Here is a 26,074-nt window from a genome sequence, read left to right on the forward strand (position 1 = left end):
GCAGAGGGCTTGTTTCTTTTGCCCAGTTTGGTTGACATTTCCTGGGTAAGCTGTAAACAACTTGTGGTTTGATAATTTTTGTCTGGCCCTGGCCTTCAGCCTGCCCTGTGTTTGGCCTATTTTACAAAATCCAAAACATTGAAATAATACAAAGTATTTTCTCTGATTACAACACTATAAAAATTGCAAATAATAACAGGAAGAGCAAGGGAAAAAATAAAATGCATAGAAACTGAATAACGCTTACTTAAAAACCAATGGGTAATAGAAGAAATCAAAGATGAAAATTTAAAAATTCCTATAATCAAATAAGAACAAAAACACGTCTTACCAAAACCTTTGTGACACAGCAAAAGCAATGCTCAGAGGACAGTTTATAGACGCATACATCAGAAAAGAAGGAAAGGACAAAATCAAAACATTAACCCTAGAACTCAAAAAAGTACAAAGAGAGCAACAAAAGAAGCCCACGGTCACCAGAAGAAAGGAAATAATAAAGACTAGAGCAGAAATAAAAGAAGTAGAACAGAAAAACAATAGAAATAATCAACAAGACTGGAAGTTGGTTCTTTGAAAGATCAACAAAAGCAACAAACTGCTGTCCCAACTGACAAAAGAAAACCAGGAGAAGACGCCAATAACTCAAATAAGAAAGGAGATAGGTGACATTACAAGGGAACCAACTGAAATAAAAAGGATCATAACAGAATACTATGAAAAATTGTACTCCAACAAATTTGAAAACCTATAGGAAATGGACAAATTTCTATAAACACACTACCTACCTAAACTAACACAAACTGAAACAGAAAATATGAACAGACTCGTAACAAAAAAAGAGATTGCAGAGGTAATAAAGAAAACCCTTAACCAAAAAAAGCCCTGGCCAGATGGCTTCACTGGAGAATTCTACCAAACATTCAGAGAAGAGCTGACATCAATACTACTCAAACTAATTCAGAGCATAGAAAAGGAAGGAATACTCCTGAATTCATTCTATGAAGCCAGCATAATCCTGATACCAAAGCTAGGAAAAGACTCCACAAAAAAAGAAAATTACAGACCAATATCCACCATGAATGTAGATGCAAAAATTCTCAACAAAATTCTAGCCAGTAGAATTCAACAGCATATCAAAAAATAATACATCATAACCAAGTGGGATTCATCCCAGGTATGCAAGAATGGTTCAACATTAGAAAATCAATCAACATAATCCACTACATAAATAAAAGAAAAGAATCCCATAATCATCTCAATGCAGAAAAGGCATTTGATAAAGTCCAACACCTATTCCTGGTGAAAACTCCTGTTAAATAGAAGGGAAATTCCTCAACATAATAAAGGACATTTATCCAAAACCAACAGCCAACTTTATTCTCAATGGACATAGACTGAAAGCATTCACCTTGATAACAGGAACCAGACAAGGATGCCCTTTATCACCACTCTTATTCAACATTGTACTGAAAGTCCTAGCTAAAGCAATAAGGCAAGAAAAGGAAATAAAGGACATACAAATTGGTAAGGAAGAAGTAAAACTATCCTTATTTGCAGATCATATGATCCTATACATAGAAAATCCCAACAATTCCACAGACAGCTACTGGAATTAATAACAAAGTATCAGGATACAAGATCACCATACAAAAAACAGTTGGATTCCTATACAACAACAAAGAGAACTTTGAAAAGGAAATCAGGAAAACAATGCCATTTATAATAGCGCCCCCGTAAGATAAAATACTTAGGAATAAATTTAACTAGGGACATAAAAGACCTATACAAAGAAAACTACAAAACACTACTGCAGGAAACCAAAAAGACCTACATAAATGGAAAAACATACCATGCTCATGGATAGGTAGACTCAACCTTGTGAAAATGTCAATACTACCCAAAGCTATCTACAGATATAATGCAATCCCAACCCGAATTTCAGCAACATTCTTTACCAGCCTGGAAAAGCTAATCACCAACTTTATATGGAAAGGAAAGAGGACCCAAATAAGTAAAGCAATATTGAAGAAGAAAAAAGTAGGAGACCTCACACTACCTCATCTCTGAGTATTCTATACAGCCACGGTAGTCAAAACATCTTGGCACTGATACAACAACAGACATACAGACTAATGGAACAGAATCTAGAACCCAGGCATAAATCCATCAACATACGGTAAGCTGATATTTGACAAAGGACCAAATCCACAAAATGGGGGAAAAGAGAGTCTTTTTAATAAATGGTGCTGGCAAAACTGAATGTCCAGCTATAAAAAAATGAAAGAGGACACATCCTTCACACCATACACAAAAACTAACTTAAAATCAATCAAAGAACTAAATATAAAACTTAAAACCACAAAGATATTGGATTAAAAAATAGGGACAACGCTAGGGCCATAGTAGATGGCATAAATTCAATACAAACCATAATTAACAATGCACAAACACCAAAAGATAAGCTAGATAACTGGGAGCTCCTAAAAATTAAACACATGCTCATCAAAAGACTTCATCAAAAAGAATAAAAAGAGAACCTACAGACTGGGAAAAAATTTTTGGCTACAACATATCTGACAAGGGACTAGTCTATAAAATGTATAGAAAACTTTAAAATGTAAACAGTAAAAAGAAAACAATCCAATTAAAAAATGGGCAAAGGATACGAACAGAAACTTCACCAAAGAAGACATTCAGGTGGCCAACAAGTATGAATGAAGACGTGCTCACAGTCATTAGCTATTAGAGAGATGCAAATCAAAACTACAGTGAGATACCATCTCACTCTGACATTACTGGCTCTAATCAGAAAATAGAAAATAACAAATGTTGACAAGGTTGCAGGGAGATTGTAACTCTTACACCCTTCTCGTGGGAATGTAAAATGGTACAACAACTTTGGAAAATGGTATGCAGCTTCCTCAAAAACTTGAAATATAAATACTATATGATCTGGCAATCCCACTCCTAGGTATGTACCCTAAAGAATTAAGAGACATGACATGAATAGACATATGCACACCCACGTTCATTGCAGCATTATTCACAATAGCAAAAAGATGGAAACAACCTAAGTGCCCATCAACAGATGAACAGATTAGAAAACTGTGGTACATACCCACAATGGAATACTATGGCAATGATAAAGAGTAATGACGAATCTGTGTAACATCGCACAACATGAATGAATTTGGACATTATGCTGAATGAAATAAGTCAATCGCAAAAAGGCAAGTATTGTATAAGACCACCACTGTAAAGTAACAACAGAAGGTTTATATGCAGGAAAAAAAGAAAAAAAAAAAAATTCTTTGATGGTTACGGGGAGGGGAGGGGGAAGGAAGATCACCAATTAGATAGAAGACACGATTTAATATTGGTGAAGGAAAAGGCGATACATTATATGGGGGAAGTCAGTACAACATGACCAAGGCAAGAGAGGACATGGAAAGGAACGTAAGAATAAAGGGCAACTAAGTTAACTACCATAGCTTAGACAATCCTGTAGCAATAGTAATAACAAACAATAATTTACTAATCAACAAATAGGTAGGTAGATATGCCAAGAAATGTGGGAGGATGTAAGGAAACACACCCACTAGCAACTACAGGTTTGGTGGTAGATTATTCCTACATACATGATGGTAGGTGTGGCTCATATAGAACACACAAAGGGTAAAGTCAGGGAAACCTCTTAGAACCAAACACCTCGCAAGATGAAGTTCCTCGGCTAGAAGACAAAGGACCGTAGACTCGGGGCACATCTACGTCAACCGGCACAACATAGTATATAAAGTCAATGTTCTGCATCCTACTCTGGGGTGTTTAAAACTTTCGAGCAGCCATCTAAGATACAACTATAGGTCTCTTCCCATCCAGAGGGAAGGAGAGTGAAGGAGACCAAAGGCTCAAGGGAGCAATTAGTCCAAAGGACTAATGGACCACATGAACCACAGCGTATACAACCCTGAGACCAGAGGAACTAAATGGTTCCCGGCTACAACTACCAACTGATCTGACTAGGATCACAATAGAGGGTCCTGAACAGAGTGGGAGAAAATTGTAGAACAAAAAATCAAAGTCACAAAAAAGACCAGGCTTGTTCATCTGACAGAGACTGGAGTAACTCCCGAGACTGACCTGGTAATGAAGCCATTCCCAGAGAATACCTCCCAGCCAAACAATAGACAAGCACATAAGATAAACAATAACACCTGAGAGGAATGTACTCCTTAGAACAATCAATTATAAGATGAGAAGGCAGGAAGGGGTAGATAATCAGGGTGAAAGAAAATGAGGAAACCAGGGTGAAAATGGGGAGAGTGCTTGACACATTGTGGGGAATGCAACCAAGATCATGAAAAAGTTTACGTACAAACTACTGAATGGGAGACTAATTTTCTTTGTAAACTTTCACCTAAAGCACAATTCAAAAAAAGAAACCAAATGACACATTGCATTGGGCAAATCTGCTGCAAAAAACCTCTTTAGAGTGTTAAAAAGCAAAGATGTCACTTAGAGGACTAAGGTGCACCTGACCCAAGCCATAGTATTTTAAATGTCCTTTCATATTACTAGGGATGAATTTAAAGACATTAAAGCCTTATGGGTGAGAACATAATTTTATGAGAACTGAAACATCAAGGAATTTCAATGCAAATCTCACTAAATTCTTATGGTGCCTAAGGATTTTCTCACATATAAGGGACTTCCTGGTACTAGGAGAGTCTCTTCACATTGTTTTTAATATGAGCTGGCAAGTATTGTAAAAGAGGTAGCGTGGCTGAAAGATCATGCCCTTTAAAGTGTCATGTGTTTGAATTCCGTGTTTCCTTGGGCAAGTTATTTAGACTCTCTGAGCCGTAGATGTATCATCTTTAAAAAGAGGATGAAAAAATGGATTTGTGCTATATGACCATTTAACTTTTGTAAATACAACTCAGGCTTGCAGAGAGAGAGAGGCAGAAAGAGACAGAGAGAGGTAGAAACAATTAGAAACACCAATTTAAACAGGAGTGGTCATCAAAGAAACACCACTTTCCCTTGGCTATTCTCACCTCTCATGCCAAAGCTTGTTATTGCTGAATGTGATTCTAACATGCTCAGATATATAAAATATGCTGAATGTATTCTAATATTCTTAGACGTATGGTCTTCTTCATGGTTGGATTTATTGAAAGATGTGGTGCATCTGTCTTCCACATAATAGCTTCCCAAGGGATAGTCAAGGGCAATTTTGACTATATGATTTTTTTTTATCTTTACTCAAGGCCTTGGGACTCCCATCCTGTGGTGAGATATGACTCTAGCACCGCCTTGTCAGATACTGTCTGTGAACATGGCTAGGATATATTAGGTGCTCAATAGATTTATGTCTTTCTGCCCAGGGATAATTTTATTTAAATGTGTAAAAATAAAAAAGATCGTTAAATAGAACTATGAGACAACCACTTTGGGCTACTATTTGGCAGTATCCACGAAAGCTGGCCATATGCATGCTCCATAACCCGATGACCCCAGACTTCTCTTGTAGGGAGTTATACAACAGAAATGTAGGCATATGTTCACCAAACACTCCATGGCAGCACAATTTGTAACAGCTCCAAGCTGGAGAGAACTCAAATATCCATCATCTGTAGAATGGATAAATGGATTATAAAGCACTACACGGCAATGGCAATAAATGAAGTACAACTACCCACAAGAACATGGATGAATCTCACAAACATAATATTGAGTGGAAAAAGTCAGGAGAAAGGAGTACATGGTGTATGAGTGGGAGCCTTCGTGGTGTAACTATGGAGTTAAGAGCTTGGCTGCTAACCAAAAGGTCGGCAGTTCAAATCCACCAGCCACTCCTTGGAAACCCTACAGGACAGTTCTACCTTGTCCTGTAGGGTCACTGTGAGTCAGAACTGACTCGGTGTCACCTAACAATAACAACTGTATGATTGCAGATATATAATGTTCAAAAACTGACAAAACTCATTGGTGGTGTTAGACATCAGGGTAGTGGTTATCCTTCGGTGGAGGGAAGTGCATCTAGGGCCCTGGTAATTTTCTATTTCTTGATCTGGTTGTAAACATTTTGTAACAATCCAATGGCTTATATACTTATGAGTTGTGCACTCTTTATATGAGTGTAATACTTCAAAAACAATTTACTTTAAAAGTATAACTGTGGCTCCTTAGCATATTTCCTACTAATCAGAATGGAACTGTATGCTGTTTTGTGTTGTGTTGTTGTTTTTGACTTTGTAGCAGTGCTGTCTTTGAGGCAGAGGCCATCTTTTGCATTTTGCTGTTACCCCCCCGGGAGCAGGCTGGGGAAGGACACATTCAATAAGTATTTGCTGACAGATCTGACAATCATCATGCTCATTCTTCAGCAAAATAACTATTTATTAGGTACTGGTGGGCGGGAAGAAATAAAATGACAAAGCAATTGCTTTCTCTGCAATTCATTCTTGGAGTTTCCTATCTTTGGCCAAGCCTTCACGTCATCATCTCTAACATGGACAGATCAGGTGGCAGAAACAAGATCAGACGCAAAGAATTTCCAACCCAGGGGGTTGAGAAAGACTTGAAGTATTTACTAGTGGATGCTGCGGAGTCTTCTTTACTTGAGATCCCATGAGGATAAAAATCTCATTTGCTTTGCAGAGGGATTATGCAACTGTGCCACTGTGGTGTGGATTTCAAATAGAAGGTAGAAGTAGCAGTGGCTTTGGAAGTTCTAAGAACGCACGTCCCAATGCTGAGTCTCCCACTAAAAAAACTGAACCTTAGGCATGCGGCAGCAGGAATTTATAGAGCAATACAAGGGTAGTTAGAGCATCTACTCACTCGGCTTCTATTTCTTGCCAATGTTTCCTGTGCTAGTCACTGGGAACATAACGATGAGCTGAAATAGATGTGGGCCCTGTCCTCCAGTTCTGCATCCAAGTCTTCCCTAGCGGCATTCTCCCTAATCCCACCACCAAAAAACAAAAAACAAAAAAACCAAACCCATTGCCGTTGAGTCGATTCCAATTCATAGTGACACTATAGGGCAGAGTAGAACTGCCCCATAGGGTTTCCAAGGAGAGGCTGGTGCATTTAAACTGCCAACCTTTTGGTTAGCAGCTGTAGTTCTTAACCACCGTGACACCAAGGCTCTGGTCCCACCACAGTCTTAGATAATCATCTTCTCAGTAACTCAAAAAGCCTGAGGGCTGCCCCACAGTAATTTTCCATTTTGTATGAGCAGCTTGTGTAAGTATAGATAAGGCAGTTTCAAAGTCCCAGTGTGTCAAGTAGTTTGCCTTTCATTGAAGAAGAGCCATAGTCTTCATATTTCTTTCTCCTGATGGCTAGTAGTTCTCCTACATCACCCCACCCTACAATTACCTTCTCAACACAAAACTGAAGAGTAAGAGCAAAACATTATTATGTGCGTCCTAAGTCACTCAAAACTGAGCCATCTTTGTTCTGTGACTATGGCGATTGTATGACTCTTTTATCTACTGATTTTCATTTTATATTTCCTCAGTCCAATTCACTATTCAGATCCAGTCTTAGTCTGTGGTTAGCTGTGGGAGATTTAGGAGAGCAGAAAAAAAATTTAAATCCTCATGAACCGACTTTGTTGATAAACTCTGGTTATTGCTGCATGCCAAATTTCAGTTTACAAGGTAGCAATGTGAGATCAGATTTAGACTGAATCACTTTTGAGATATAACCTAAATCTCCTTCATGAAAGGTATGGTTACATACTACTGTAATTCCATACTAGGGAATGCCATGCAGCAATTAAAAAGAATGAGGAATTCTCGCACTTCCTGATTTTAAAACGTACTATATAGCTACAGTAATCAAAACAGCCTGGTACTGGTATAACAATAAGACAATAGAACAATGGAGTAGAATTGAGAGTCTAGAAAGAAACCCACACATATATGGTCAACTGATTTTTGACAAGGTGTTAAGTCCATTCGATGGGGAAAGAAAAGTCCCTACAGTAAATGGTGCTAGGAAAAATGGATTTCCACATGTGGAAAAAGAAACACAACCCATGCCTCACACCATACACATAAACCAATTAAAAATGGATTAAGGTCCTAAATGTGCAAACTAAAACCATAAATCTTTAGAAAATGCAAGGATAGTGCTTTCAGGGCTAGATTTTAACAACGGATTATCAAATATAATAACAAAAGCACAAACAGCAAATGACAAAATAAATAATAAAGACCTCTAAAAATTAAAAACTTTTGTTCATCAAAAGACTTCACCAAAAAAAAGAAAAAACAAGCTACCAAATGAGAGAATGTCTTTGGAAACCATATATCCAATAAGAATATGTATAAAACTTGGACAACTCAACAACAAAAAGACAACCCAATCATAAAAAGGGCAAAGGAATTGAATAGAAATTTTACGAAAAAGGAAATTCAAATGGCCACCAAACACATGAAACAATGCTCAACGTCATTAGCCATCAGAGAGATGCAAATCAAAACCACAATGGGATATCCTTTCACTCCCACTAGTATGGCTAAAATTTTAAATAAATAAATAACAAATGTTGGCGAGGATGTGGAGAAATTGGAACCTATCCATTGCTGGTTGGAATGAAAAATGGTACAGCCATTGTAGAAAACAGTGTGGTGGTTCCTCATAAAACTACCATATGACCCAGCAATTCCACTCCTAGGTATATACTCAAAAGACTTGAAGGCAGGTAATCAAAAAGAGACTTGTACACCAATGTTCACTGCAGCACTATTCACAATAACCAAAAGGTAGAAACAATGTAAATGCCTATCAACAGATGAATGGGTAAACAAAGTGTGGTACATACATACAATGGACTATTACTCAGTCAGTAGGAGAAATGAAATCTTGATACATGCTACAATATGGGTGGAGCTGTAAGATGTTATACTGAGTGAAATAAGTCAGTCACAAACGGACAAATATTGTATGACCTCGCTTATATAAAAAGACAAGAAAAGGTAAATATATAGAGATCAAACTTTATTAGTGGTTACCAGGGGTGGGATGGGGGAAAAAAGGGGGGTTGATGGAATGAAAAAATTGCATTGATTAAGGGTAGAGTTGCACAGTTGATTATTGTAATTGCTTTCAATAAGTTATACAACTGTAAAAAGTTAAATTGCAGAAGTTGTGTGATAGATATTATCTTAGTTATCTAGTGCTGCTATAACAGAAATACCACAGGTGGTTGACTTTAACAAACAGAAATTTATTCTATCACTGTCTAGGAGGCTAAAAGGCCAAATTCAGGGTGCCAACTCCAGGGGCAGGCTTTCTCTCTCCACTCTAGGAGAAGGTCTTTGTCATCAATCTTCCTCTGGTCTAGGAGCTTCTTGGCACAAGGATCCCAGGTCCAAATGACACGCTCTGCACACAAAGCTTCTTTCTTGGTGGCATGAAGTCCCTCTTGATTCTCTCTTTCATATCTCAAAAGAGACTGACTCAAGATACAACCTAATCCTGTAGCTTGAGTCCTGCCTCATTAACATAACTACCTAAATCCTGCTTCATTAACATCATAGAGGTTAGGATAATCACATCAGATTACAAAAAGGTGGACAATCACACAATACTGGGAATCATGGAATAGCCAAGTTGATACACATTTTGGGGGGACACAATTGAATCCATAATAGATGTATTTAAAAAAAAAAGAGTAGCTGCTAAGGCTGCTTATGTACATCCTAACACCTCATGGGATTTGATTCCTTGATTTGGAGGTTTAAGGTCATGGTTTAATGAGACATCCCAGTTAATCGACCTAATAACATGTTTAGTGCTTCTGTTCTATATACTAGTTAGTTGCATAGTGCCTGTGGTCTTAAAATTTGCAAGCAGCCATCCAAGGCACAACAAATTATCTCTATTCACCTGGAGCAACAGAGGAAGAAGGAGTCAAGAATAGGAGAAGGAAATGGAATTTGTGGCTAATTGCCTCCATGAACAACTGCTTCCTTTGCCATGAGACCAGAAAAACTGGATAGTTCCCAGCTACCATTACTGAACACTTTGATCAAAGATTCCATAGAAGAATCTTGATTATATGGGGGAAAATGTAGAACATAGTTTCAGATTCTCATGGACTCTAGATTTTCTGGAGCCATGGAGGGTGGATGAACCCCTGAAACTGTTGCTTTGAGAAAACCTTTAAACTTTAAATAAAAAATATCCTCTGAAGTCATCTTAAAACCAAAGAATAATTTAGCTTAACTAGTATAAAATTTCTGCCATAAGCATTATGTTCTTTTAAGAAGTATCTATGGGATCAATTTTAACAACAGCAACTTGAAAGGTTAGATAGAAACCTTAGGGGGCAGTGAGTTTATGTTAATGAGGGAGGAACAACTCAGAAAAGGAGCGTGAGAATGGTTGCACAACTCAAAGGATATAATAAATGCCAATGAATTGTACATGTAGAAACTGTTGAATTGGTGTATGTTTTACTGTGTGTATTCTCAACAACAACAAAATAAGTAAAATTTAGAAAAATAAAAAAGAACAAAGCATTGCCTCCATGAACAACTACCTCTTTGCCACGAGACCAGAAGAACCGGATGGTGCCCGGCTACTATTACTGAATGTTTTGATCAAAGGTTCTATAGAAGAATCCTGATCAAAAGGGGGAAAATGCAGAATGGAATTTCAAATTCTCATGGAATTCAGATTTTCTGGAGCCACAGAGGCTTGGATGAACCCCTGAAACTATTACCCTGAGATAGTCTTTAAAACTTAAACTTTAAACCAAACATAGCCCCTTGTGGTGAAATGAGTTCCTTTATGAGGACTTTTACCTTGGTTTTTTTGTAAAAACAGTTTGAGGGATCTTTCCCCTAAAACCTGAGGAATTACCTTTGCCCTAGTTTTCTACTGCAGAGGGCTTGTTTCTTTTGCCCAGGTTGATTGACATTTCCTGGGTAAGCTGTAAACAACTTGTGGTTTGATAATTTTTGTCTGGCCCTGGCCTGCAGCCTGCCCTGTGTTTGGCCTATTTTACATACCTTGCAAGAATTAGTCAGTATACTTATGCAAATGAAGTGACTATAGCCTGCTATGCAAATAGAGTGTCTGTGGCCTACCAAGAGGGGATTGGTAAGTTCGTGGGCCTCGTCGGGGGGACATGCCTTGAAATTGACCAGGAGTTCGCTTATGTATGCAGCCAACCCCACAGAGGGTTGCAGACAGAAAGAGAGGTGCAGAAGAAAGAAGGAAAGGAGAAGAGGAGAGAAGAAGCAAAGAGAGAAGAGGCATAGAATCTCCTAAAAGAGTTGTAACACAAGTCAAGGCTGTAACACCGAAGATATTGACAGCCCTGCAAGGGGCCCTGCAGCAGAGTCAGTGGTGACAGACAATAGGGCCCAGAGGCATGTTCTTAGGAGGCAGGGAAGAGCCTGTCCTGAGGGAGCCGAGAGGAGGCCTGTCTTGAGGGTCCAGAATAGACCTGTCCTGAAGGAATTACAAGGAGGCCTACACAGCTGAGAGTGAGCCTGCCCGGAAGAAAGGGCCTGCTTGCTTGCAAGGCCAAGAGAAGCTGAGAGAGCTGTCTTGCACTGAAGAAAGGAAGGATGTACTCTCCTCTTGGGGCAGCCTTCCAGACTTTGCCTGCATGCTTCCTGAACCTGATCCTGAGTTGTAACCTGTTGATCCCGATCCTGAGTTGTACCCTGCTGCTTTCTTAATAAACCACTTAACTGTAAGCATGGTTTGTGAGTTTTGTGTGGCCATTGCAACAGATTATTGAACCCAGAAAAGAAGTAGAGAGTGCCAAGGGAGGGAGGGATGGTGTCAGAATTGGCAAAAAGTTTGGAGAGTGGAGGTATGTTTGACCTCCACCTCATGAGAATCAGCTTTAGGGTGATCCTGGTCATTATTCCCCCTGAAGTTAAACAGGTTCTGATGCTACTACTACCATTTTATGCCCCTTAAGTCTTCTTTAAATCAAACAATAAAAGTCAAACCAAACAGTTAGTTTAGCTTAATTAGTAAAGAATGTCTACCTTGAGCATTGTGCTCTTTTAAGATCTATCTTTATGGAATCTAATTGACAACAGCAACTCCAAGGATTAGGTAGGAAACTTAGGGACAGTGAGTTTATGTTAATGAGGGTGGAAGACTTATGAAAAGGAGGGTGAGAATGGTTGCATAACTTGAAAAATGTAATCAATGTCACTGAATTGCACAATTCAATTGTTGAATTTGTATATATTCTGCTGTGTACATTCTCAACAACAGCAACAAGAAGTAAAATAGATTTAAAAAAAAGAATGAGGCAGAATTATATACATAAACATGGAATGATGTCCAAGACATATTGATAAGTGTAAAAATAGTTTGAAGAACAATGATACACTGTATGATATAATTTATGTTAAAAAATACAAAATGAAATTACATTTACCTTGAAATAAAATCCATTTCATACCTACACACACATATGAAATGTAAAGTAAAGGAAAATTCTGGGATATTACATCAATGTGAAAACAGTGGTTAACCCTGGGGAGGAGGCTGGCATTCAAGGTGGTTTGGTTAAGGAAGACTTTTCTCTTCACCTGTATTTTTAGACTTTCTTATACTGAGAAAATATGTATGCATTATGGATGTTATTTAAAATAATTTAAGTAATTATTTTAAGAATTTTAAATGACAAGGAAGGTGAGAAAAACAAGATTTGAGTCCAGTGGGAGTACAGGAAGGTTGGCTTTTTATTTTTTCCTTTCTAATTCTTCATCCTCATTATCTTCTACCACGAGCTTGGCGTGGCTGCTAACAATTTCGTGTTCCCGTGGAATATCTTGTCTCTCTTGGTCTATGGTCTCCAGTTTCCAAGATGGTTGCCAACAATCCTTGACTCCTGTTATTCATACCTTTGTGCAGCCCCTTCCTACACTGAATCGGGGCTGTCTTCTGTGACTAACAGAATATGTGAATGTGACGATGACTAGGTCATAAAGGCATTGCAGCTTTCATCTTGCTCTGTTGGGTTGCTTGCTCTGGGGGCAGCCAGCACCATGCCATGAGGACACTTGAGCAGCCCTTGGAGAAGCCTAGGTAGAGAGGCACTGAGGCCTCCCACCAATAGCTGGCACCAACTGAACCATGTAAGGGAGCCACCTTGGAAGCAGATCCTCTGGCCATAGTTGAGACTTTGGATGATGGCAGCCCATGCTGACATCTGACTACAGCCTCATGAGAGGCCCTGAATCAGAACCACCCAGCCAAGCTGCTCGTGAATCCTGACCCGCAGAAACTGTGAGAGACAATAAATGACTGTTGTTGTTTCAAACCATTAGGCTTTGGGGTAATTTTAGGTAATATGCTGTTTTTCTTTTCGTTCAGAATATTCTTTCCATTCCATTATTTTTCTTATCTGGGGCATGCTGTCCACCACCCTCCCCTCACAGACACCTAACTACGTTAGCAGTGTTTAAATCCTCCATTCTCTCAATCATTGTCTTTATTCCTGGACTCCATGATTCCAATATCCACCCTCATTTTCTGTATTTTTAGGCCAATAATGTGTACTCTATACCAATTTTTTTTACAGCAACACATAAAACAAATTGGCAAAGTGGCATTTAGGAGAATACCTTGAAAATACCTAGTAGGAGGGAGGGCTTGGTTGGCAAGCAAAAGTAGAAGGTGTGCATTATTTGCATAAAAACATGGTACCTCTATTTGATGTTGGCTTAATCAATTTCCACCTCTGCTGTTTGTCTACCCGCTCACCTCTCTTGCCAGCCCTCTGTTCACTCAATCTCTGTCCTTTTGACTTGCCTTCTAGGATGAGGAGATGGAGTGTCTGGATAAAGAAGGGTCACCTGGCACCACTGTGGTCTGCTGAACCTCCGCTTTGGCACTGATGCAGCCAGGACAGGTACGTAGGTCAATCCTAGTGTTAATCTGCAGCTGGAAAAGGGGTTCAGGTGAGGATGCGGACTGCTTCATTTTCAGGACCTAATTCTGTCTTTTCTAAGGGATGAAGCAGCCAGGTGGGAACATTATCTTGGCATGAGGCCAGAGTGGCTGTGGGGAAAGGTGGGGCCATCCTTTCCAGTCGACATTTTCCTGGATATGTGTGAGTGCTTTATGAGGTCAGCTCTCTGGGTGTCCCACACTTGGTAAAGGAAGCCTCCACCCCTCCTGTGTTAGTACAGCCTTAGAAACAAAGCCTTTCCAGGCCTGGTTTAGCTGCCGAGATAGTATCTGGCTGAGGAATGACTGTCCTAGGTCTGATGCCAGCAGTGGTCTCATTTATGTGAGGGTTTGCACCTGCCCTATCACCTCTGGGAAGGAAATATGAGGCTTCCTGTATGACAGGGGTGCCTATCCTCAGCCCACTTAGGGCAGGCTGGAAGGCAGCTCTGAATGGATAATTTTGATTATCAGAGCTGGCAGAGTCCCTGAAGAGCTATTTAAAATTATAATACATTGGCAGACTGGAAGAATCAGCAGTTTAAAGGAAACAAAACAAGATAGCACTTAACATACTGATATGGAACAACCTCCAAGATGTATTGTGGAACAAAAGATGCGAGGTACAGAGAAGTGAGTGTGGGAGCCACCATTTGTACAGAGTGGTGAACTTGTGAGTAAATGCATGAGCTATCTCGGGAGCATACACAAGCTGGGTGCCTCCAGGGAAGGGAAGTAAAAGTGGGGTGGGAGGGAGACTTGTCACTGAATATCCTTTTGTAATTTTATGCTTGAACAGTCTGCATTTATTTCTTTTTCAAAAATAAAGTTAAAATACATATGAAAACGACTTCTGACACCAACTACCCAGAGTTGTGCCAAACTTCCGACGTTAGGGGCACAGACCTCCACAAGACTGCCCTCACTTCAGACACTAGCTGCAAGCTGAGAGATCCCCAGGCCACCCTCACTTCTGACCAACTGGTTAAAAATTTGGGGGTTCCCACTACCTTGTCAGGTTCAATAATTCATTAGATTGACTCACAGAACTCAGTAAAGTGCTATATTTTCAATTACAGATTTATTATAGCAAAACAATACAAATCAGAACCAGTCGAAGGGAGATACATGTAGGGCAAGGTTTGGGAGGGTCCCAAACATGAACCTTCCATTATCCTCTCCCCATGGAGTTAACGGCACATCACTCTTCTGGCACACTGATGTGTGACAATACAAAGAATATTATTTTCAATCAGGGAAGCTCACCGGAGCCTTGATGTTAGGAGTCATTTATTATGCAGGCATAATTGATTGAAGCATTGGCCGTACGATTGAATTCAATCTCCAGCTCCACCCCCTCCCTGGAGGTCTGGCTGGCATCTTGTATCTCAAAGTCCTAACACTCTAATCATATGGTTGGTCTTTCCAGTGTGGCCAGCCCCCATGTTGAGTCATCTTGGTAGCATAGACTATGGAGGGGCCCACCATGAATCACCTCATTATCATAAATTATTAAGTGTGGTTCCAGGGTCCCACCATGAAAAGCAGAGCTACTCCAATCACTGAGGAAATTTCAGGAAAAAGGCCAGAACTCTCTTTGGGTAAAGTTAATTCTTCACAACACAATGCAGCACACAAATTTACCTAATCTAACTTCCCATTTCACTGAGGATCAACGTTGATACCAGAGATGGGCCAGACAGTAAGACCTGAGGTTGGGACCAGAGTCTGTTTCTTCCCATTGCATTTCTCCTTGTCATGGCTTGACTGAGTTTTCTGGGGCATCTCCTGGCTCCTTGGACACTTTGCTCTATGCTGATGTCCCAGTTGGTGACATGAGAGTGTGGACGTCACAGGCTGGGCTAGGAGGAGGGTTCTCTGGGACTGCCAGCCCACTGACACCCCTGTCTGCTAAGCCTTCACAGAAGGGGGGACCTGAAAAGTGAGCACTGAATCTATAAAAAAAGCAAATCCTTCATTTTCAGAGGTTAAATCTAACTGTGCCCTTAAGGAGGATTTCAGATACAGATATGCAGTGCAGACACTTTGGAGCCCACACCATTTCCATTCAACTATGATTCCTATACTTTTTTATTTACTTTCCAAACTCAGTTAAGCAACTGTTGTTTGATAGGTTCTGATGCTCTCTCCCTTACTGACCATTTCTTGGTTTTATCTCTGCAGCCATCAGTTTGGCCCTCTAGTCTCTCTCCTAGGCCTTTCCCTTCTTTGAAGCCATTATCCATATGGCATTAAAAATAAAATGGCTAATTATAGAGTGGTGGTGGGGTCTCAAGTCTTAATCATGAGATGATGAACTATCTGAACTATAACTAAATACACCCATACATCTTTTCTAACAACTTTCTTCTTCTTGAGTGTCATTGATTGAATTGTGCCCCCCCAAAATATGTGTCAGCTTGGCTAGACCATGATTCCCAGTATTGTGTGATTTCTTGTCATCTGATGTGATTTTCCTATGTGTGGTAAATCCTATCTCTATGATGTTAATGCGACCGAATTACCAGCAGTTATGTTAATGAGGCAGGACACAATCTACAAAAGTTGTGTCTTAAGCCAATCTCTTTTGAGATATAAAAGAAAGAAACGAGCAGAGACACGGGATCGAGGGACCTCATACCACCAAGAAAAGCACCAGGAGCATAGTGTATCCTTTAGATCCGGGGTCCCTGTGCTGAGACACTCCTGGACCAGGAGACGATTGATGACAAGGACCTTCCCCTAGAGCCAACAGAGAAAGAAAGCATTCCCCTGGAGCTGACACCCTGAATTTGGACTTGTAGCCTCCTAGACTGTGAGAGAATAAATTTCTGTTTGTTAAAGCCATCCACTTGTGTTAGTTCTGTTACAGCAGCTCTAGATAACTAAGACAGGCAGATAATCAGGAAGCTGGGGACACTGAACCCATCAATTCCGTCGACTCTCTCCTGCCAACAGAACCAGTCCTCTCACTCTAGTCTGAAGAGATTACTCTTATCTTTTTCTGCTGAACTACTCTCACCAGTAAAACCATTAGCCCCTCCACTCCCATCTAGTGAGATTAGCCCAGCTGTGCCTGAAGAGCCTTTGTCTAAATCACTGCCTGGGGCATCACCTGAGGCAGATGCCTTACAAGACATTGCTGAATGTACTCAGAAAACATCCTCACCACCCATTTTGGCTTCTAGATCTATAACTAGACTGAAGTCCCAGTGAGCCTCAAAAGGTGAAGTACAAAGTGTGACCCAGGAGGAGGTGCACTACACTCCAAAAGAACTGCTTGACTTTTCTAATATGTACAAACAGAAACCTGGGGAATATGTGTGGGAATGGCTTTTAATGGTGTGGGACAATGGTGCAAGGAATATAAAAATGGATCAGTCTGAGCTTATTGATATGGGCCTACTATGCCCAGATTCTTCATCCAATGTTTTGAGAGATTAGGAAAGGATTTAATAGTTTATTTGGTTGAATTGCTGAAGCATGGATTACGTGGTGGCCTACACTAAATCAAATTGAAGTACTAGATCTGCCTTGGTTTACTGTAGAAGAAGGTATCCCAAAGCTTAGGAAAATTTCCATGCTAGAGTGGATTTATTAGGTTAGACCCATAGACCCACACATGGAGTGCCCAGAGGACACAATTTTTACCACAATGGTGAGGAACAAATTTGTGAAGGGAGCCCCAGCATCCTTGAAGGCTGCTGTGATTTCTATATTATGTAAGATTTGACAGTGGGAACTGCCCTAACTGAATTAAGATGCCTAACTACACGTGGCTAATTGGACCCTGTGTTAGTAGAGGACAAGTGGCAGCACTTAATTGTCAGAGACAAGGTGGGTGTGTTTACTGTAATGGACAGCAAAGTCAAAGCAATATTCAGAATAATCTGACTCGTATGGACTTATGGCATTGGCTACTTAGTCATGGTATCCCTAGGAGTGAAATAGATAGGAAATCTGCCAAATATTTACTTGATCTATACAATTGGAAGAATTCTAGGTCAAGTGAACAGCAGTCGAACTTGAATCACCAAAATAGAAAGTCACAGCCCCTCAATCAGTTCCCAGACTTCAGAGAGTTTACAGACTCACAACCCTTAGAATGAAGGGGAGGCCAGGTCCCCTTGAGGAAGGACCCCACTACACTACCAAAAATTTGTACTGTTAATCTTTCTCCCAGACTTCCTCAAAGGGGTCTACAGTCTTTCACTAGAGTCACTGTTCATTGGGGAAAAGGAAATAATCAGGCTTTTCAGGGATTACTGGGTACTGGCTCTGAACTGACACTAATTCCAGGAGACCCAAAACGTCACTGTGGCCCACCGGTCAGAGTGAGGGCATATGGAGGTCAGGTTATTAATGGAGTCTTAGCTCATATCCATATCACAGTAGGTCCAGTGGGTCCCCAAACCCATCCCCATCCTGTTGTGATTTCCCCAGTTCCAGAATGCATAATTGGAAGAGATATACTCAGCATCTGGCAGAACCCCCATTTGGAGCTCTGACAAGTGGAGTGAGGGCCATTATGGTAGGAAAAGGCAAATGGAAGCCTTTTCAACGGCCCTTACCTAGGAAAATAGTAAACCAAAAGCAATACCACTTTCCTGGAGGGATTGCAGAGATTATTACCACCTTCAAGGATTGAAGGATGCGGTGGTGATTCCCAACATATCCTCATTCAACTTGCCTGTTTGGTCTGTGAAAAAACAGATGTGTCTTGAAGAATGACAGTGGACTATCAAAAACTTAAGCAAGTGGTGACTGCAATTGCAGCTGCTGTTCTACATGTGGTTTCATTGCTTGAACAAATTAATACATCTCCTGTCTCCTGGTAATTGGTGTGCAGCTATTGATCTAGCTAATGCCTTTTTCTCCATAGATGTTTTGAAGGACCACCAGAAACAGCTTGCCTTCAGCTGACAAGGCCAGCAATACACAATCAACTTTCCAGCCATATGCCATAATTTAGTCCCCAGGGACCTTGATCACCTTTCCCTTCTACAAGGCATCACATGAGTCAATTATATTGATGAAATTATGCTGATTGGCCCTAGTAAGGAAGTGTCAATGACTCTGAACTTATTGGTAAAACATTTGTGTGTCTAACGGTGGGAAGGAAACCCTGGTGGTGTAGTGGTTAAGAGATATGGCTGGTAACAAAAAGGTCGGCAATTCAAATCCACCGGGCACTCCTTGGAAACCATATGCAGCAGCTCTACTCCATCCTATAGGGTCCCTATGAGTCAGAATTGACTCGACAGCACCAAGTTTTTTTTTGTGAGGGTGGGAAAGCAATCTGAAAAAAGTTCAGACACCTTCCACCTCAGTGAAATATCTAGGAGTCCAATGGTGTGGGGCATGTGGAGACATTCCTTCTAAAGTAAAGGGTAAGTTATTGCATCTGGCCCCTCACACAACTAAAAAGGAGGCGCAATGCCTAGTGGGCCGCTTTGAATTTTGGAGACAACATATTCCTCATTTGGGAGTGCTATTCCAGCCTCTTTATCAAGTGACTCAAAAATTTCCTTGTTTTGAGTGGGACCCAGAACCAGAGAAGGCTCTGCAACAGGTTCAAGCTGCTGTGCAAGCAGCTCTGCCACTTTGGCCATATGACCTGGCTGATCCAATGGTACTTGAAGTGTCAGTGGCAGACAGAGATGCTGTTGGAGACTTTAGCAGGCACCTATTGGTGAATCACAGCACAGACCCTTAGGATTTTGGAGCAATGCGCTGCCATTGTTTGCAGATAACTACTCCCCTTTTGAGAAACAGCTTTTGGCTTGTTACTGGGCCTTAGAGCCTGAACACTTAAACGTGAGCCTCCAAGTCACCATGTGGCCTGAGGTGCCCATCATGAACTGGGTGTTATCTGACCCACAGAGTCATGAAGTTGAGCAGGCACAGCAGAACTCCATCATTAAATGGAAGTGGTATATATGAGATCAGGCTCTAGCAGGACCTGAAGGCACAAGTAAGTTGCATGAGGATGTGGCCCAAATGTCCATGGTCTCCATTGCTGTCACATTTCCTTCCATCTTTCCATCTGCACCAATGCTTTCATGGGGAGTTCCTTATGATCAGTTGACTGAAGAAGAGAAAACTCACACCTGGTTTACAGATGGTTCTGTGCAATATGCAAGAACCACTTGAAAGTGGACAGTGGAAGCACTACAGCCCATTTCTGGGACCTCCTTGAAGGACAGTGGTGAAGGGGAATCCTCCCAATGGGAAGAACTTTGAGCAGTGCTCCTGGCTGTTCACTTTGCTTGGAAGGAGAAATGGCCAGATGTGTGATTGTATACTGATTCATGAGCTGTGGCCAATGGTTTGGCTGAATGGTCAGGGACTTGGAAGGAACATGATTGGAAAATTGGAGACAAGGATTTAATGGAAGAAGGATGTGGATAGGCCTCTCAGGATGGGCCAAAGTGAAGATATTTGTGTTTCATGTGAATACGCACCAAAGGGTGACCTCAGCAGAGGAAGATTTTACTAATCGAATGGATAAGGTGACGCATTATGTGAAAACCAGTCATCCTCTTTCCCTAGCTACTCCTGTCATTGCTCAATGGGCTCATGAACAAAGTGGCATGCTAGCAGGGATGGAGGTTATGCATGGGCTCAGCAACACGGACTTCCATTCTCCGAGGCCTACTTGGCCACAGCCACTGCTGAGTGCCCAATCTGCCAGCAGCAGAGACTAACACTGAGTCGCAACACTGAGTCCCCGATATGGCACCATCCCTCAAGATGATCAGCCAGCAATCTGGTGGCAAGTTTATTATATTGGACTACTTCCATCATGGAAAGGGCAGCATTTTGTTCTTAATGGAATAGACACTTCGGCTATGGATTTGCCTTCCCTGATGCAATGCTTCTGCCAAAACTACCATCCGTGGACTTAAAGAAAGCTTTATCCACAATTGTGGTATCCTACATAGTATCATCTTCGATCAAGGGACACACTTCACACAAATGAAGTGTGGCAATGGGCCTGTGCTCATGGAATTCACTGGTCTTACCATGTTCCCCATCATCCTGAAGCAGCTGGCTTGATACAATGATGGAATGGCCTTCTAAAGGCACAATTATGGCGTCAGCTAGGTGGCAATACCTTGCAGGTTTGCAACAATGTTCTCCAGGAGGCTCTATATGCTCTAAACCAGTGTCCAGTGTATGGTCATCTTTCTTCCACAGACAAGATTCATGGGTCCAGGATCAAAGGGCAGAAATAGGAGTAGCACCACTCACTATTACTCCTAGTGACCCACTCACAAAATTTTTGCTTCCTTTCCCCGTGACTTTAAGCTCTGCAGGTCTAGAGGACCTGAAAGGAGGAATGCTCCAACTGGAAACACATTACTGATTTCATTCAACTGGAAGTAAAAACTGCCACCTGGCCACTTAGGGCTCCTTATGCCTTTGGATCAACAGGCAAAGAAGGAAGTTACCATATTGGCTGATGTGATTGATCCTGATTACCAAGAGGAAATTGGATTGATATTACATAATGAAGGTAAGGGAGAGAATGTCTGGAATGCAGGAGATTCATTAGGGCTAAGAGAGTACTACCATGCCCTGTGATTGAAGTCAATGGAAAACTACAGCAACCCAATCCGATACGACTACTAATGGCCCAGACCCATCAGGAATGATGTGTTGGGTCACCCCACCAGGCAAAGAACCACGACCAGCTGAGGTGTTTTTGGAAGATGAAGGGAATACCGAACAGGTGGTGGAAGAAGTTCTAAATACCAGTTATGACCATGTGACTAGTTGTGGAAATGAGGACTGTAATTGTTACCAGTATTTCTGCTTTGTATGTGTGCATCAAAAATTTTTGTTTTCTTCACTTACAAAATATAAGCTGTAAACAGGGATAGCGTGTACTCAGTTGTACGTGTGTTCGTTGTATCATGTTAGGCGCAGGAATGACTTTATGATTGTCTTTACTCAGAACTTATGTATGGTTTAAGGAGAAGTGCCAAGTTGACAAGGGGTGGACTGTGATCTTTAAGCTAGCGTGTCAACTTGACTGGGCCATGATTCTCAGTGGTTTGACAGTTAAGATGTAGTTTGGCAGTTGTATGATGATGTGATCACTTCCATGATGGAATTTGATATAATGTGATCACCTTCAGGATGGAATCTGCTGTGAGTAGCCAATCAGTTGAAAAGGAGTTTCCTTGTGCGTATGGCCTGAATCCAATATAAGGAGACTTTAAAGAAAGGCTTCAGGGCTTTTGCTTGGTCTGGATCCTGTAGCTGGATCCTGTTCTTCTGACCTCTGATTCTTGGGACTTGAGGTAGCAGCTTACCTGCGGTCTTGGCTGCTGATCTTGGGATTTATTGGTCCTCACATCCTGTTAGCAGAAGTCCTGCTGTCTGACTTGCCGATTTTGAGTTTGCCAGTCCCAGTAGCTATGTGAATCAGGAGAAGCCTCCTGCCTGACCCACTTTGCAGTCTCTACAACTGTGTGAATGATTTCCATGATATAAATCTCTCTGTATATATTTATACACGTTGCTGGTTTTGTTTCTCTAGAGAACCCAGCCTAAGACACCAGGCTTTTTTCGATAGTGACAAATACCAGCCTTGGTTCCACTGGAAGTTCTGACATTTTTCTTTTGGCCAGGAGACTGCAATTGTTGCAGCTGGAGGGCCATTAGTTTATTTGCTTCAGAGGCCTTCCCAGCCTTGAGTCTGGGAAAGCTTGTAAGCCAAATTAGTAAGTTCAGTGTTAGGAACCCATTACCCATTCTAATGTGTGTCTTTTTACTAAGGCTGAAATTTCAGCTTACAGCCAAATATGAAAACAGCATTAAAGGACCCAGAGGTGCCCGTAGTATTCAGAGAATCCCAGACTGTTCAGAAAACTTTTGAAGCAGTCAGGTCTGATAATCGTATACACTTTCATCTTTATTTTATTTGCAGGAGTGAATTTTTGTCCAGTTAATTAATGGGGGAAAGGCTCTTGGAAGGGCTTCTAGCAATCTTTTGCCCATTGATCAAGAGTCTTCCAATAATTCAGTGGCTATTTTTCCCATGTCTAAAGCTAAAGTTTCTCTGGAATTTTTCCATTCAGCTTCTTCTAGCCACAGTTGGGCATTCCTATGTCCAAGTACCATATGAATTAAGTGATATGAATTGGGAAGTCCCAGCTGATAAGCTTCAATTAAAATGTTAAATTCCTCAGCACATTGATAAGAGTCTTGGCACAACTTGGGGAAGTCCCTAAGTTGTGAAGTTCTATTCTAGTCCACAGGACAAAGGCAATGCGAGGAAATTCCTCGGCATCTGCAGGGTGAATTCTAAAATACATTTCATTTAATCAACCGTTAAAAGGCAACGGTTTCTTGACAAGGTTTTTTGGAAAGAAGTCGAGTTCTGATAGTGTTATCAGGAGAACAAGAAGGCAGAGAAGGAGTTGAGGAAAACTATTTGAATGTGAAAATGTAAGGAAGCAGTAACCACAAGTCACGTAACAGTTAATCTACTGACATCCTGGAAACAGTCTGCACAAGTATTTTGTGAATATGGTTTTGCCTGTCTTTCAAGGACAAGGGCAGTTTGCATGAAAACATGCTTTCTGAGAACGGTTTTGCTCCCCTTCCCTCACACCCTCAAAGACAGAGTAGATTAACCTGGTATTGCAAGCTCAGCCTGAATGTCTCTCATTTTAGGGGTCTGCTAACATACTAAAGGGGAGAAGAGACCCAGCAGAAAAGGTGGGTGGGCTTGACTTGTAGGCAGTGAGGACCCTATGTCAAGTCAGCATTTGTGTTGGAGTTGGGAGCTCAGGAGAGACATCTGGGCTGCTAGTGTGGACTTGGGAGTAGCCAGCAAGTGTATGAATGGTGCTTGAATCTTTGGGAATGGATGATGTTTATGGAGTGTCTTAGGCTGAGTTCTCTAGAGAAGCAAAAACAGTAAATATATATGTAGAGAGATTTATATCAAGGAAATGGCTCATGTGGTTGTAGAGGCTGGAATGTCTCAGGTCCATGGGTCAGAACTGAGGCTTGTCCTGATTCATAGGTGCTGGTAAACTCAAGATTGGCAGGTCAGAGAGCAGGGCTCTTGCTCACAGGCTGTGAAGATCAGTGAATCCCAAGATTGGAAGGCCAAGACTGCAGGTAAGCTGCTAGCTCAAGTCCCATGAACCGGAGGTCAGATGAACAAGAGCCAGCTGTAGGATCCAGAACAAGCAAAAGCCCTCAAGCCTTATCAGAATATCCACTTATATTCAATGCAGGCCACAGGCTCAAGGAAACTCCCCCTCAGCTGATTGGCTACTCACAGCAGATCCCATCATGGAGGTGATCACATAATATCAAATCTCATTGTGGAAGTGATCACAACATCACACGACTATCAAACCATTAAGAATCATGGCCCAGCCAAGTTGACTTACAACCCTAACCGGCACATGGAGTGAGAAGAGAAATGGCTCCAGGCAGAACCACACACCACCAGTTCAGAGGTAGTCTGTGACCTCATCAGGAGCAGTTTCAGCTGCAAGAAGCTTGCAGAGCCAAGGAGAGGTGTGGGAAGAGCCAATATCAGTTATCCTTTGGGACAGGTGTCTGCTAATGGAAGTAAAGCAAGTGTGGTGGTCAGGGAGGGGCACAAGGCCAAGGCCTGGGGTGTCCTAAGCAACCGGAAGTTTCCTTGCCAAGAGGAGGGTGGGAAGCAGGAAGGGAGGGTATCCCCACAGTCAGCTGATGGCCTCACTCACACCATAGTCTTAAAGGTGCACCTGAGACCCAGACCAGATGGTAGTCGTGGTGGGCCTTGTGGCCGAGTCCCTGCCCACACTGTCTGGGGCAGGCTTGAGCCCTGTTCTCCAGCCCACATGGAGGAGGGTGCTGCCGAGGGTGCTGCCTCTGGTTGTTGTTGTTGTTATTAGGTGCCATCGAGTCAATTCCGACTCATAGCAACCTCATGTGACAGGGTAGAACTGCCCCATAGGCTTTCCTAGCCTGTAATCTTTATGGAAACAGATCACCAGACCAGGGGCTGGGTGGATTCACACCACCAACCTTTCGGTTAGCAGCCAAGTGCTTAGCCATTGTGCCACCAGGGCTCCTTGCTCTGTTTGGTCTCCAGGCCCACAAAACAGGGCCTGGTGAGGGGAGCTGGAAGTGAGGGGAGCCTGTGGGGGCTGCCAGCTCCCTCTCAGCTGAGGGTCTAGCTCCAGAAGTCAGGAGGCAACAGTCTTAAAGTTCTCCAAGTCCCAGCCTCCAGGAGGCTCCCCTTCCAGTGAACAGCCCACTAGGAGGGAAGCGTCTAGATTCCCCTGTCTCTGGGAAGGAGCTTGGCTTTGGTGCTGTTTGGCTCCCTCTCAGTTGTTCTGGTCTCTTGGAATAGCCCTAATTTCACGAAATTTAACACTGTTCATAGGCTTGGTTCATTAACTGTGGAAACAAATGTGGTGTTTTATATGTAACTGTCTGTAAGGACTTTTTCATATTAACAAGAATTATTGGATCTGTAGGTCATACATTGATCTCTAGCCCCAAGTACAGGACACAGGACGTCTGGGTCAAGCTCCACTCCTTCTCTGGGTGCCCTGCCCCATGCCCTGGGGCCTTTTCCTGTTGGGGTGTGGCCTCCCCAGCTGCTGTGGGGGCTTGGGTAATGGCTCACCCCTGCAGCCTAAATTCTCCTAGCAGGTAGGAGGGGCTGCCGCTGCCTTGCCCAGAGCTGTCCTTTGCCCCTGGCAGCGGCACCTCTAATTGACGGTGGCTCACAATCCTTGCCTCCTTGTTTTACTCAGCAGCACTGTTTCTGGAGCGCAGTACATGGTCCAGGGCTCCCCGCGGGGTCAGGTCAAGCGGAGCTAGACTTCCCCAAAGCCGGTTCATCCAGAACATCCTGACCAGTCACGGGCCATGATCCGTGTAGAGCCCAGTCAGACCGAGAGCGTCCTTCTGCAGAAAACCCCAGAACAACATGGTGGTGAGGCTGTTTTCAGCCTCCCCCAGGTGCCTGCTGAGCAGCGCCTTGATCAAAGGTGGCTGGGCGGGTGGGTGTGACCTAAATGGGGGCCTGGTGAGCAGAGGGGGTGCTGGTGCTACTGAGAGATGGGGCCAGGAGGTGCGAGCAGGGGAAGGAGAA

The 26,074-nt window shown here is 42.1% G+C and overlaps 1 protein-coding gene across 1 annotated transcript in view; it reads left to right on the forward strand.

Moving 5' to 3' along the window:
• Positions 1–13,910, forward strand: part of ACSS1 (acyl-CoA synthetase short chain family member 1) — a 137,996-nt gene extending 124,086 nt beyond the window's left edge. Inside the window, exon 15 of the mRNA XM_023731381.1 lies at positions 13,820–13,910. The gene's annotated coding sequence lies outside the window, so the exon portion shown is untranslated. The remainder of the gene's footprint in view (positions 1–13,819) is intronic.
• Positions 13,911–26,074: the final 12,164 nt, after the last annotated feature.

The sequence above is a fragment of the Trichechus manatus genome, unplaced genomic scaffold (assembly GCF_000243295.1).
Source record: "Trichechus manatus latirostris isolate Lorelei unplaced genomic scaffold, TriManLat1.0 scaffold00042, whole genome shotgun sequence".
Taxonomy (NCBI): Eukaryota; Metazoa; Chordata; class Mammalia; order Sirenia; family Trichechidae; genus Trichechus; species Trichechus manatus.